We start from the raw sequence: 13315 nt of genomic DNA, 5'->3' as shown, positions 1-13315 counted from the left end.
CCTGTTTGCGGACACTTCGTTCTCATACCTTCTTGGGGTCTTCAGACGTGGTTTCCCTCCGCTCTGTGCACACACCTGCGCTAGCTGATTTGAAGTCCAGTCTGGGGGCCAGGCGGCTGCAGAGAGCCGTGGCCCTGGGCGCGCGGGGCGTCCTCTCTGGGTTCTCTGCGCGTCGCTGCTGTTTTCAGACTGGAGAGTTGACACGATGCGGTGGGGCAGCTCCAGACACCAGGTTCTGCCCCCGCGCCCCGTGTCTGGTCTGTCGCCGTGTGCACGGTGATCTCACGGACGCGTCCCGGCAGCCCATCCTCTCCGCGCGACGCTCAGCCACCTCGGAGGCCGCTCACGCCCCAGGCTGGGCTGCGGGGCCGCTGTGCCTGCGAGCCACCCGCAGCGGGGATCTGCGCTCCCCAGACGCTCGTGCAGGGTCCCCCAGTCTCCAGGGGCCCGGGTGCAGCCCCACGCGTGTGCCCGGCCGTGCAGAACCCTGGGACCGCGTAGGATCTCCCGATGCCCCGGGGACGGCTCCTTTCTCAGCTTTTGCTCTCAAGCTCGTTCCCTGGTCTATTTTTGCCTCGTCTTCACCCCACACGCCAGCCATAGGCTCGGGCGGCTGCCCTGTTAGATGGTGGCCTCGGATGCCATTTCCCCAAGCGAACTCCCTCGGGGCCACGGTTGTCCCTGCTGTGAGCTCCAGGCCGCGGCGCACCAAGGGGCTTAGCAACTGGGGCCTTGGCGGGGGGGGGGGGGGGGTAGGGGGACACCTGCCAGGGACGAGGATGCTTGTCGGATGCTTGTCGGGGGTGGGGCCCCAGGCGTCCCCTCCAGGCACCACTGGTTTCCAGGTGCCATGGAGATGGGGCCGATGATGCCACAGAGCTCACTGCCCCTACCGAGGTCCAGGTGTTTTTCCTGAAGAAACGTTCCCCACGTTGAGGCTTTGGCTCATTTCCAGGCGCCCGAGAAAGTCGATCCTGACCGTTCCTGCAGCGCCCTCGTTGCTTTCACGGATAAGAGGCTTTCCCGATGTCCTCATTCTGCCGTGTTCTCAACGTCGTGATGCGGAATTTTCAAGACAGCCTCCTCGGGTTGACGCGCCCGCACCGACACGCATCCCGAGTGCACGGCCCGCCGGGTTCCGTCACCCGGGAAACCGTCCCGCCTCCCCCTGCCCCCGGGAGCCCGCGCTCCCGCCCTCTGCACCGCCCCCATCCCCAGGCCACTGCTGACCTGCTTTCTGTCACCTAGGATTAGGTGGGGCTTTCTCCAGGCTTATGTAAGCGGGACCGTGCGGTCACCCAGCGTCGGCGTCCTCAGACTCCGCCTCGTCGCTGTGCGGGCCCGTGTCTCACCCCCACTTACTGCTGAACAGAATCCCTCTGAGGCTTACCCGCTGCCCGGCTGATGGACATCTGCTTGTCCTTGGTCCTGTTGTCAAAAATAAGACTGCGGGGCCCCTGGGGGGCTCAGGGCTTGAGCGTCTGCCTACAGCTCAGGGCGTGACCCCGGGGTCCCAGGCTCGAGTCCCGCATTGGGCTCCCCGCAGGGGGCCTGCTTCTCCCTCTGCCTGGGTCTCTGCCTCTCTCTGTGTCTCTCAGGAATAAATAAATAAAATCTTTTTTTAAAAAAACCTGCTGTGGACATTTATGCACAAGTCCTTGTGGGATGCGTGCTGTCCTTTGCCTCAGGGAGTCGCGTGCTGGGTCATGGGGCGGGTATGTTTAGTTGTATGAGAGACCGTCCAGTTGTCGTTAAAGATGGTTGTACCCTTCCCACTCCCACGGGCAGCGTACGACTTGCCCCACATCCTCACCAACACTTGATGTTGGCGGGCCTTTCCTTTCTAACCCTGCTGTTGGTGGGTACTAGTGTCTCATTGTGGTTTTAATCTCCCTAATGACCGATGACATTGAGCTTTTCTCTGTGTTCTCATTTACTCACCGTACATCACCCTTGGTGAGTTATCTGTTCAAGTCCTTTACCCGTCTTTTCAAATGGGTTAATTTCTCATTATTGAGTTTTGAGAGCTCTTTATATATGCTGGCTGCTGGTCTTCTAATTCTTTCCCAGTGTCTTTTAAAAAGCAGGTATTTAAAAAAATTTTTTTAAATATTTTATTTATTTATTCATGAAAGACAGACAGAGACATAGGCAGACAGAGAAGCAGGGGAGCCTGATGTGCGACTTGATCCCACCTGGATCACACCTGAGCCAAAGGCAGACACTCAACTGCTGAGCTACCCACGTGCCCTAAAAAACAGGTTTTTAAAATTTTGATGAAATCCGGTTTATTGATGTGTTCTCTCGTGGATCCTACTTTTTGTTTTGAGTGTAAGAAATCCTTGCCTGACCCAAAGCAGCAAAGATTTTCCTCTGTGTTTCTGTGTGGGAGTTTCAAGTCTAGGTTTCATGTGTGTCTGTACGACGCGGACCCCCTCTTTCCCCCGCGCCCCCTCGTGAGCTGGTTTGCTAGCCTGGGGTGTGTGGAGAGGGCTCGTCCCCCCTATGGCTAACCCCCGCTTCCCGTGCCATTTGTTAAAAAAGGCTCTTTTCTCCGCTGAACTGACGTTGCATTTTTGCCAAGACTCAGTTGTCCACGTGCTGGGGTCTCTTGTGGACGCCGTATGGACTCCCTGCCCTGCTCCTGATCCAAGGGGGAAAGCGTTTGGTCTCAACCCTGGGGGTAACGTCAGCCGTGGGTGGGCTTCCAGAGACGCCCTGTATCAGGCGGAGGGAGTTCCCGTCTATTTGGTTTGCCCAGTTCTTAGCATAGTGGGTGTTGGATTTTGTCGGGGGTCCGTTATGTATTGAGATAATCAACCCTACTCTTTCCCTTTGACTTTGCCAGCGTGAATTACACTGATTGAGTTTTGAATATAAACCCACCGTGGATTCTCAGGCCAATCCCCACTTGGGTATGGTGTCTGATGACTTTTTCTTTTTTCTTTTCTTTTTTTTTTAATTGTTGGAAGCGCCTGGGTGGCCCAGTCGGTTGAGCATCTGCCTTCAGCTCAGGGCGTGATCCCGGGGTCCTGGGATGGAGCCCCGCGTCGGGCTCCCTGCTCAGTGGGGAGCCTGCTTCTCCCTCTCCTCCTCACTCTCACTCTCCATCGCTACCTCCATCACTATCACTGTCTCTCTCAAATAAATGAAGAAAATTAAAAATAAAATAAATATATTGTCAGGTTCAATTTAATAAACTTTCAGAGAATTTTTCACCCGTGTTCCTGAGAAACTTCGTGTTCTTTTTCTTGGGATATCGTGGCTGATTCTGTGTCAGGATAACACCGGCCTCGCGGAACGGCGGTTCTTCCTTCCTTCTGGATTTTACGGAAGAGCTTATGTGGAAGTGCCGTCCATTCTTCCTCACCCGTGACACACAGTTCCCCCCTCGGAACCCTCTGGGCCCTTGGCTTCGTGGGAAGGATTTTAGCTACAGATTCAGTTTGCCCATCAGCCCTGTGCTCACCCCGCAAACCATGGCTGCCTCGGTCTCCCCAGATGCTCACACCCTCAGCTCAGGCGGGGCGGCCTGGGAACTCCGTCCCGGAGCACTCGGCTGGCCCACCTGCTCTGTTCCACGTTCCGTGGGCGCCGTGGCTCAGCGTCACCTCATGTCCAGACCCCTGGAAAACTCTTAACTTCAGATGTTTTGTCTGCGTTTCATTGTTTCTGACGAGAAAAGGAGTCCAGGCCCCGTAGTCCATCTCAGCTGGAAGTGGACGTCGGCCATGTGGGGTTTTTTGCTGGAGAGTAAAAGAGGGATCTAGATCCTCGTCCCGCCGTGCTCCCAGCAGAGGGGTGCTCCCAGCCGGAGCCGCCCGGGCAGCCAGCGAGGGCGCGCCCCTCCCCTCGGGCCGCTGTCGGCGGGACCGCCTCCTGCCCGGGGCCTTGGCGCCCACGTCCTGGGAGGCAGCTGCCTGCATCGGTCCCCGAAGCTTGGGAGGAGCCCGCAGGAGGGTTAGCACGGTGCCACCCGCCGGACCCACGGCATCCTGGGGGAGCAGAGTCTCCCGAATGAATCCTGGATCGGGGCCGTGGGCCCCTTCCACTGTGTGTAAAGGACTCTCGTTGCGGGGCATTTCCTGGACGCGGATCTAAGTGCGGGCTCCGGGTCAGAGCGTGTGAGCGCAGCGGGCTCAGAGCGTCGGGCAGATCGCCCGGGGAGGCGGCACGTTGACCACCTTAACTCTTGGAACAGGTGCCGAGGGCTGTGTGGGGTTTCCGCTGCTCCCGCCCCGGCCAGGCCCCACAGGTGACACCCGGCCCCCCGGGGCCTGTGGGCACCCGCTCACTGGTCTCCCCCTCCCAGTCCAGGCTTCGACTGGAAGCCACGCCTCCTCCCCCAGAGGCAGGTGCCTCCCGCCGGCCCCTCCTGAGCCCACTGCTGCGGGCCAGGGCCTCGGCAGAGGCCACCGGGATACCCACAGGTGGTCCCGGGCACACCTGCAGCCTCACCTGCGTCTTGTGAGGGAGGACGCGCCCCCATCCCCCTCGAGGGACACGTCATCCGCAGCCCCACCCCGACCCTGGGCACCAAAGAGCACCTGGACCGTGAGCCCAGGGCCACTCTGCGGGCCAAGCCTCCCTACGTGGACACCAAGGCTGGGAGCAGCCCGGGGACCCCAGACCCAAAGGGGCCCGTGTCTGTACAGCTGTGGGACCTGCGCCCGCGGCTCGTGGGACGGCGGCTGGAGGGAGAGGGCGGCGCGGGCCGGACGGGTGGCCGGTGCCTGCGGATGCGGGATCCAGGGGGACGCCCAGCGACAGGGCTGCTGTGGAACGCCTCTGGGGGGTTGGCGCGGCCCCTCGCATGTCCGGCCCGCGGGACATGAAGCCCTGTCGACTGTTGGTCCTGACGACACCTGTGTGGACGGCTTAGCTTCAGGGTCACGCCCTCAGGTGCAAGAGGCGACGGCGCTCGGGGCTCCACAGCGTCCCCCGCGTGGTCCCCCAGAGCAGGCCCCTCCCCGGCCCGGGGCCCCCCGCCGTGGGCAGCCTGGGTCCAGGTGGCGGGCCCCCTCCTTGCGGCTGCAGCGGGGCCGACAGCCATCCCCGCCGGCCGTGCACACGGGCAGCAGAGGGGCGGCCCTGAGTGAACCCCCAGACCCCCGAACGGAGGGCCGGCAGTGACCGGGAGCCCCCCGACCCGGGACTGCCCTGTGCAGACCCGCTTTGCCCCTCTGTCCCTGCTCCCTGGGGCCGCCCCTCCTGCCACCAGCACTGAGCGGCCGGGTCCTGTGCCCCTGCCTCCTCAGGGGGGACTCCGACCCCCGTTGTAATGGGAGAGCCCGGTGATAAGTAGGGAAACCGAGGCACACGTGGCTGTAGGGGTGGAGGGAGCAGAACTGGGGCAGGGCGTGGAGCGGGGCTGGCGGGAGCTATGGGAGCAGAGACCTGGCCAGGGGCTCGCTCCCTTTGGGGCCTGGGGGGAGAATGTCCCCGACAGGAGGGACCGCAGGTGTGAGGGGGTTGTGGGTGTGGCCAGAGGCTGCACAGGGGCTGGGGGGCATGTGTGGGGGACCCAGGCTGCTTCCCCCAGCCTTCCGCGGGGACTCTGGGGGCCCAATCAGCACGGAGCCCCCCTGCTGCCCGTGAACCCCACCCTGCTGTCCTGGGCGCCCCCCCACCCTAGGGCCCCCCGAACCGCCCCATCTGACCGGTCTGGCTGCGGGCCTGCAGTGTCTTCTATTACTGGCACTTGCAGGGGAGGGTGTGGGGCAGATGGCGTCACAGCCCGGCCTGCCCTTCCCGGTAACCCCGACCTCGGTTCGCAGGCCTGGAGGAGGGATCTGAGTCAGCGCCCTGTGGATGCGGCCGGGGAGCCAGGGGTGCAGCGCGCACTCGTGACCACCTCCATGAAGCTCCACGGGCGAGGCCACGTGTGCACAGAGGCCGGACTCGAGGTCTCGCGTGGGTGGGGGCCGGCGGCGCTCTGTGTGTGCACCTCGGTGCGGGTCACACGGTGTGTTCCATCCACTTACGGTTCCTGAGGCTGGAAGCAGATTGGAACCCCTGCAAGGAGGCCCCCAGCTCTGGGGGCCGAGCCCTCCGTGGCACCGACGTGGTGCAGCCAAAACATGCCTTTCCTCTGCCTTTTTGGCGGGCGGCGTGGACGCAGCCGGTGTTCCCTCCCTGAGGAGGCGGCGAGGCCTGGCGTCCAGGGAGCCCCACGCAGCCTCGGGCGGAGAAGCCCCGAGCCCACAGGCCGTCCCGGAGCAGGCGAGGGCCTGCGCACACCCAGCCCCAGGTTGCTGGGGACAGCACGTGTGCTCCGTCAAGTGAAGTATTTCTGTCCATTTGCTTGATGGATGTTTGATGAGAGGAATTCAAAACTGAACTGTAGGCAGTGAGTCTGCTTAAGTAAAGTATTCATCAGGAAATAGGGAAAACCTCCCAAGAGATCAATACTTGGCTGCTGAGTTTTTATTTCTCTAAAAGGACCGCTAAAGGCTGGCAGGCGGGGGCAGCCGGGAGCCCTTGAGGTGTTCGGGGGGGGCAGTGTGAGCAGGGACCACAGCCAGCCAGGTTTCGGGGTGACCACCCCTTGGGTTGTGGGGCCCTGGGTGGAGGCACTGTGGGCCCTGCCGGGATCGGGACGGCTGGGGTCTGCTGGCGCATCTCAGCAGCTGAGGGGCGGCCGGGAGGGCGTGTAGGGCGTGTAGGGAACAGGTGGGTCAGGTGGTCTGACCTGGACGCAGGGAGGAGACCCCCCCAGGGTTCAGGTGGGACACATGGCCTGGCCAGGTGATTCAGGGAGGCCGAGGGGGGCCCAGGAAGGGGCCCTGGGCTCACACTGTGGAGGTGGGGACCTTTGTGAAGACCCGTGGGCTTGGCTGGAGGTCCGGGAGGAGGACCCGAGAGCGGGCGAGCCCCCAGGCCTGCAGCCCCCCTGCAGCTGGGCCTCCACAGGGGGACACCCCGAGCCCCCTGGTCCCGTCAAAGCCGCCGGGCGGGGCTGGAGCGCCTCTGACGTGTCAGTAGTAGTGTGGCCTCCCCCGCATCCCAGGGCTCGGGCGTCTCCTGGAGGAGCTTGAGAAAGCACAGATCGGCGAACGGAAGCCGGCCCGGCGCGCTGGCATTCCAGCCACCCCGATGACACGACCGGGGCTGTTTACTTTACCGCGTGGCATCTCAGCAATGTGTGGGACCGTGCTATTTCTGTCTCTTCCTTCGCTCCGCAATGTGATGTCCGTGTCACTCCGAGTCTCACCATTTTACGCAGACGCTGCACGTCCCGTCGGGCGCCCAGGCCTTCTGGGTCAGATGCTGGGTCGTCCCTCGATTTTCACCCTGAATGACACCACGATGGACCCCTGGGGTGGCCTCAGGCTTTCACCTGCCCCACGTCTACATGGGACCCCCCTCACTCGTGTGGCCGGGTGTCGGGGGAGGGCTGACCCTGCTCCCGGCTCCAGCTTGGCCGCGGGGCCAGGCGCCCTCCCAGTCAGGGCCTGGGTCAGGGCCGGTCCCGTGGTCCAAGCCGAGCCATCAGAACGACCTGGGGAAGGGGTGTCCTCCTCCGTTCCCAGGGCCTGCTAGCCGTGGGGCCGCCCCTGGCCCCCACCTAAAGAAACAGCCTGGGTTTGAGGGGACAGTGGCTTGGTGACTCACCTGCACGCCTGGGTTAGCAGGGCCCAAGTCACAGTCCCCTTCCGTCTCTCATGCGCCAGTTTGCTTGTCACATCTGCCAGAGACGCACCCAGACGGGGCCTGGGTCTGCGACAGGAGCATCTGGCAGATGCAGACATGGTGAGCGTGCGGGGTGCGGGCGGGCAGGGTGTCGGGGGCTTCCCGCAGCGGCGACGGCCCCCGTTCGGCTCCTGTGCTTGCCGAGAAGCCCCTCCAGCTGCGACAGGAGATGCTCGTCCCCACACCGAGGCCAGGGACGTGCCCGGGGAGGCTGGCCGTAGGCTGACCCGCAGCCGCCCCCTGCCCCCGCCGGGCTCCCTCACCGTTGACACAGGACAGCGACAAGAAGGGCATCCTGACGTCGGGGGCGCGGCCACGGACACCTCGTACTTGCTGCCCGGAGTGTGCTGCGCACGGCCCCTGGGGGGGAAGGGCTGCCCAGGAGCCGCACATCCCGGAGGGGCCGTCGGGGCTGAGGGCTCCGGCCGGGTCGTCCGCGGTGGACGCCGCAGCGGCTCCAGGCCGGGGCCACGCACGGACCACGCGCAGGTTTCCACGGGACAAGCGTGAGCAGAGGAGGAGCCACACGCCCAGGGCGCCCGCGGGGTCTGTTGGCAAACCCTCTGCTGCCAGAAGGGCCGGGAGAGGAGGCGGCCGGAGCCCAGGCAGTGGCCCGGGCCCGTCCCCCTGGACGTTGGGTCTGGACGGGGAGGCTGGGCACCCGACCCTGGGTCTCTGCGCCGTCCCGCGCGGGCACCGCGGCCCAAAGCCGTCGGCTGGCGGGAAGGCAGAGCCGGGCCGTGTCTGCCTCCCCGGGCTCGCTGCGCCCGGCTGGCTGGGGCCCGTCAGCCCCGCCCGCCATCACGTTCCCAGACAGGCCCGGGGCCCCAGCTCCCGGCATCCGGCGGCCCGGCTGGGAAGTGGCCCGTCGCCGGCTCCCACGCGCCTGGCTCCCGCTGCCGGGGCTCCGCCAGCGCCATCGGTCACTGCTCTGTTTTCGTGGGCAGCACACCAGGGGCTGTTCCCACACCACAGGTGGTCCCGTCGAGGTCACCTCGCACCCCTGGGTCCGCCCCTGGCCTCCCTCTGCTGCTTGGGGACCCCAGTGATTGCTTTGGGCCCGGCCTGGAAATCCAGGAGAGCCTCCCCTCAGAGGCCGGGGATCTGTAAGTGGACAGGCCCCGGTCAGTGGGGTCAGCACGTGGGCGTCTGTGGGGCCACCCCCACGGGGATCTCCCCCCCCCAGGCAGCATCCATCGGGACTGTGGACGGGCAGCCTTAGGACCGGGGCGGGGGTGAGGGGAGGGGCGGTAGCAGGAGGCCTGAGGATGCACCTGCTCCTGCGGGGGTGGGGTGCTCACCCCCCACCCCGGGATCACCCCGAGGCCTGTCAGCGATGCAGGTGGTTCTCCGTGTCAGGCAGTTGACGGCTGGGGCCGGGATTGTCAAGCATAATTCTTGGGTCTCCGGGGGGCAGGGGGGCGGGGGGTGGGCCATGGCGGTGGGGCGGGGGGCAGCGTTTCTCACCCGCCCCGAAGCCTCACGTGAGTGAGGAAGGGATGCAGGTAGGGAAGGTAGCAAGGTGCGTCCGGAAAGGTCGTCAGGTCAGATCCAAGGACGTGTTGTCCCCACCCCCACCCGTGTTGGGAGCAGGACCAGAGACGGCTTCCAGCCGCGCGGCGCAGCGAGGTGAGCACAAGGGGATGCGCCCAGCCGCACCCCTGACATCCAGGGTCAGCTCCAGGGCCCCTCCGTGGGGAGGCTGCTCCCTGGCCTGCCCTTGGCAGCGGCTGGACCTCGGGGGCCACCGGGCAGGTACCTTGATCACCGGCTCCGCCTCCAGAAACGAACCCGGAGCCTCCCCTCCGGAGCCTCCCCTCTGCCTGCACCTAGGCCACTGCCTCAGGCCTGGTTTCCCTGCCCCGTCCCGAGGCACCTCCCCGGCTCCCCTCCCAGGAGACCCTCTGCCCTCGCCCCTGCCCGGCCACACTCCCGCGGGCCGAGCGCCTGCGGTCCCCTCCCCGTGGGTCACAGCCCGCGTCCTTCAGCTGTCTGCTCTTCCCGGGCCCCCGTAGAACACAGACCCCCCACCCGTGGCTCTCAGCCACTTCGCTCACGCCTCCCCCTCCAGGGACCGTCTGCTCACTGGTCACATGTTGGCCGATGTGGGCCAGAGCTTTGCTCACTTTTGTCCCCGTCCCCCCAGGCCCCCCAGCCCCCGCCGCCCAGGGCCGTGCCCCCCAGGCCCCCCCTGCCGCCCAGGTCTGCACCCCCCAGGCCCCCCAGCTGCCCAAGCCCCCACTGTCTGCCTCCCTGGCACCTCTTAGGTCCCTGCCCTCGCAGCTGGCCCGATGTCCCGAGGAAGGACGTGCCTGGTGGGAGCTGGGGGCCGATCCCTCAGCTCTGTCACCCTTGGACCAGAGGCAGGTGCCTGATGACCTGATGGTGGCCCTCACTGGCCGCCGTCTCCGGCCGAGTCGCTCCCTGGCTCCCTGGGCAGGTCCTGGGACCACCTTCCAAATGAACTGCTTACAGGCAAGTCCTTGGCTCCCGCCCTGGTTCTGAGAGAATCAAAGCGAGACGTACCCGCAGTTAAAAGGGGGGGAAATGTCCACAGAAAGGGAAACACAAATAGCCCTGGTAGGGCACAGGTTGGGGACGCCGGGAGCCACACGTTCTGACGGCGGCCGTGTCGGCCCACGAGACCGCCGGTCTGGGCCGCGTGCGAAGGCTGCCCCTGCGGGAGGTGGGGGTGTGGGCCCCGCGCGGCGACCGCGAGACACGGCGCGTCCACGTCTGTAATCCGCTCCCAGGAGCTAACCGGATGAAGGTGCGGAGACCCAGGTACGGACAAGACGTTCAAAGCAAACAAAGAAAAGCAGGAACTGTCAAGTGCCCAATAACAACGGAGAGTTGGCTTAGATCGTGGGTGATCGCACGTGAAATTCCACGTAGCCTGTAACAACGGTGCCTGCTTTGCGTGTGCGTGGAACACGTTCCCGTTGCTACCAGGGAGCGTGGGCGGTGAGGCCGGGTGCAGCTGGGGACCCGCGTCTGCGCCCGCGGCCGTGGGTTCTGCTCAGGAGGACGTCGGGGAAAGGGGACAGCACAGGTCAGCCATCGGGCCTGGGACTCGGGGCTTCTATATTATTTACATTATTTTGTCTTATTTTCCGTGTCTGCCGGTGACGCCTCACCTTCCCATGACGAGTACGTGTTAGTTCTGTGACTTGAGAGGTGCTGGCACCTGCTTCTCCCGGAGAGGACAGCTCCGTGTGGCCGCTGAGCGCCGGGCTGTGCTCGGGGCGGCCCCACACGTGGTGCCTCTGCCAGGAGCCCCCACCCGCCGACCCGCGTCCGTGCGCGTCCAGGCCCGGCTGCTCTCCCCAGGGGTCTCCCTGCTTGCGGCCAGGGGCTCGGATTGGCCAGGCTGGGTCCCTTGGAATGGAGGGGGCGGGTCCGCCCAAGGGACCGCGCAGGTGAGAGTGGGGAGCAGTCCTGTGGGACTGGTGTTGGGAGCTGCAGGAGGGGCCTGGGGGCCCCACTCCTGGGAAGGGTCTGCTCTGGGGCCTGCACGTCCTCACACGCCAGTGAGGGGGGCCCTGGAGGTCAGGTGCCCACCAGGAGGGGCAGGGTGAGCCCTGGCCGGGTGTTGGACCCCTGGCCCAGCTCCCACGTGGCCTGGCCCCTGCCTGCCGCGTCCAGCCCGGGAGCCCCAGAGACGGAGGCTCTGGACAACGGTGTTCAGGACCCTCAGCCCAGGTCAGGCTTTGGGTGGAGGGGCTGAGGGGAAGGAGAGGACACTGGGCACAGGGACTGGACGAGCAGGTGGCGGCCTGTGCCCAGGACAGCCCCCCATGAGCCCCCGGGGGCCCACTCCAGCCAGTGAGCACCCTTCAGCGGAGCCGAGAGGAAAGAGCGCTCGCCCCTGGGATGGCCCACCTGGGACCCGGGCCCTGGGGGCAGCCGCCGCAGCCCGCAGCCATGGGGAGTCTGCACAGGAAGCCCTGGGACTGCCCTGCTGTGTGGATCGCCGGTCACAGCCGGGCCCTCCCCACATCACCCGACGGCCGAGCACCGGGGGCGAAGGGAGAGGGCAGGAGGCAGGAGCCCCGCTCCGCTCACGAGGTCGCTTCTCAGCACACAGCCCCCACCCCGCAGCCCAACGCCGGGTCCTCTGGCCTCCTCGTCCTCGCTGACGGCACGAGGTCATTCAGGACTCGCGGGGCGTCTCGGGCACAGAATGGCTGAGGCGAGCATCTGGCTCCTGGCCTTGCCCGTGCACACGCCTTCCGTGCTCTCGTGCAGCTGGCACCTCAGCAGGGCGCCCAGGAGCATCGCTGACTCCCGCGGCCCCACCCTGGGCGTCGGTGCAGGGGCCAGCTGTGGGCAGCCGGGGCAGCCCTGCCTTCCCCCGCCCCCCCGGGCCGGGCAGGGGAGCCCTCTTGTGCGCACAGAGCACTTCTATTTCTGGCAGATGGGGACTTGGTTCCCTGCCCGCCACTCCCCCTGGGAGCAGAAGTGCTGAATAAAACATGAACCGTGTTTCCTCAGACACCGGGGGAGCTGGCAGGTGAGGAGTGAGCACCGGGAGGCCGTCCTGGGGTGCGTGCAGGAGCCCGGATCGGGCCTGAGCTTGGCCTGGAGGCCCGCGTGGACCAGGACACAGCCCAGGGGAGATCCTGCCCACGCAGGACGGCCAACCTTGCCCCCTGGGGCACCGCCAGCCTCTAACGTCCGCACCACTCTGGCTGCAGCGGCTTCAGGCGGCAGCGACGGTGGGAAAAACCCAAGCTCAACCTGACACGAGGGGCTCCCACGGACCCGAGGTCCAAGACGTGGAATCATGGCAAGTGATCACACGCTGGAAAGGCAACAGGGCCCCGCGCATGAGCCAGAGAAACCGCGGGCACCAGAGCGTGGCTCACAAATTCCTCCACGATGGGATTCTCGGAGCAGCATATCCGATAATTAAGTAAATAAAAAGGAGATGTAGCTTTTGAATGAGGAGCGTGTGACTCTAAAAACACCATCCAGCCACCTGAACACGACCACGTAGAATTTCTAAAAGTGAAAATCACAACACACGGAGGTAAAAACTCACGGACTGAAAAACAAATATGATCTTAAAAATGTGGGTTCAGTCGTCAGTGGCTCGACTCGGTGATAGATGTAGTTAGAAGGAGAGCCAGTGGAGTGGAAGGTAGGCCGGGAGAAGGACTGCGCAGAAACTAGAGCACGGGAAACGTGAAGGGCGCACGCGGAGGGCAAGAAGCGTGGCGAGTGTGTGCAGTGGAACCGAGAAATGTAAAGTGTCTCACCCTGCTGCTTATCAGCCAAGGCTAACCTGGAACAGGACACACAGGGGCTCACGGAGCGGGAAGTCCTGCTCGGACCTCGGGCCTTGCTGGATCCGGGTCGCCCACGGGGAAAGCGCTCGAGTAGCAGTTTGGCCGCTAGATCCCTGTACCGGCAGGACGGCTTTTAGCGATTCTGCAGAGCGCGTATTTCTAGCCAGAGGCGTCAGGAGCCAGTTGATGGTGCGTCCTCAGGGCCCAGGGGGGCTGCCAGGGCCCGGGCAGTCCCCAATGCATCCCAGGGGGAGGCCCAACCCGTGAGGCCCCGGGTCACCTACATGGGCGGGTGGTACCCCGCCGTGCTGGAGGGAGTGGGCCGTGGCCTT

Source organism: Vulpes vulpes, chromosome 15 (assembly GCF_048418805.1).
Source record: "Vulpes vulpes isolate BD-2025 chromosome 15, VulVul3, whole genome shotgun sequence".
Lineage (NCBI taxonomy): Eukaryota > Metazoa > Chordata > Mammalia > Carnivora > Canidae > Vulpes > Vulpes vulpes.
Note: the sequence above shows the minus strand (reverse complement) of the source record.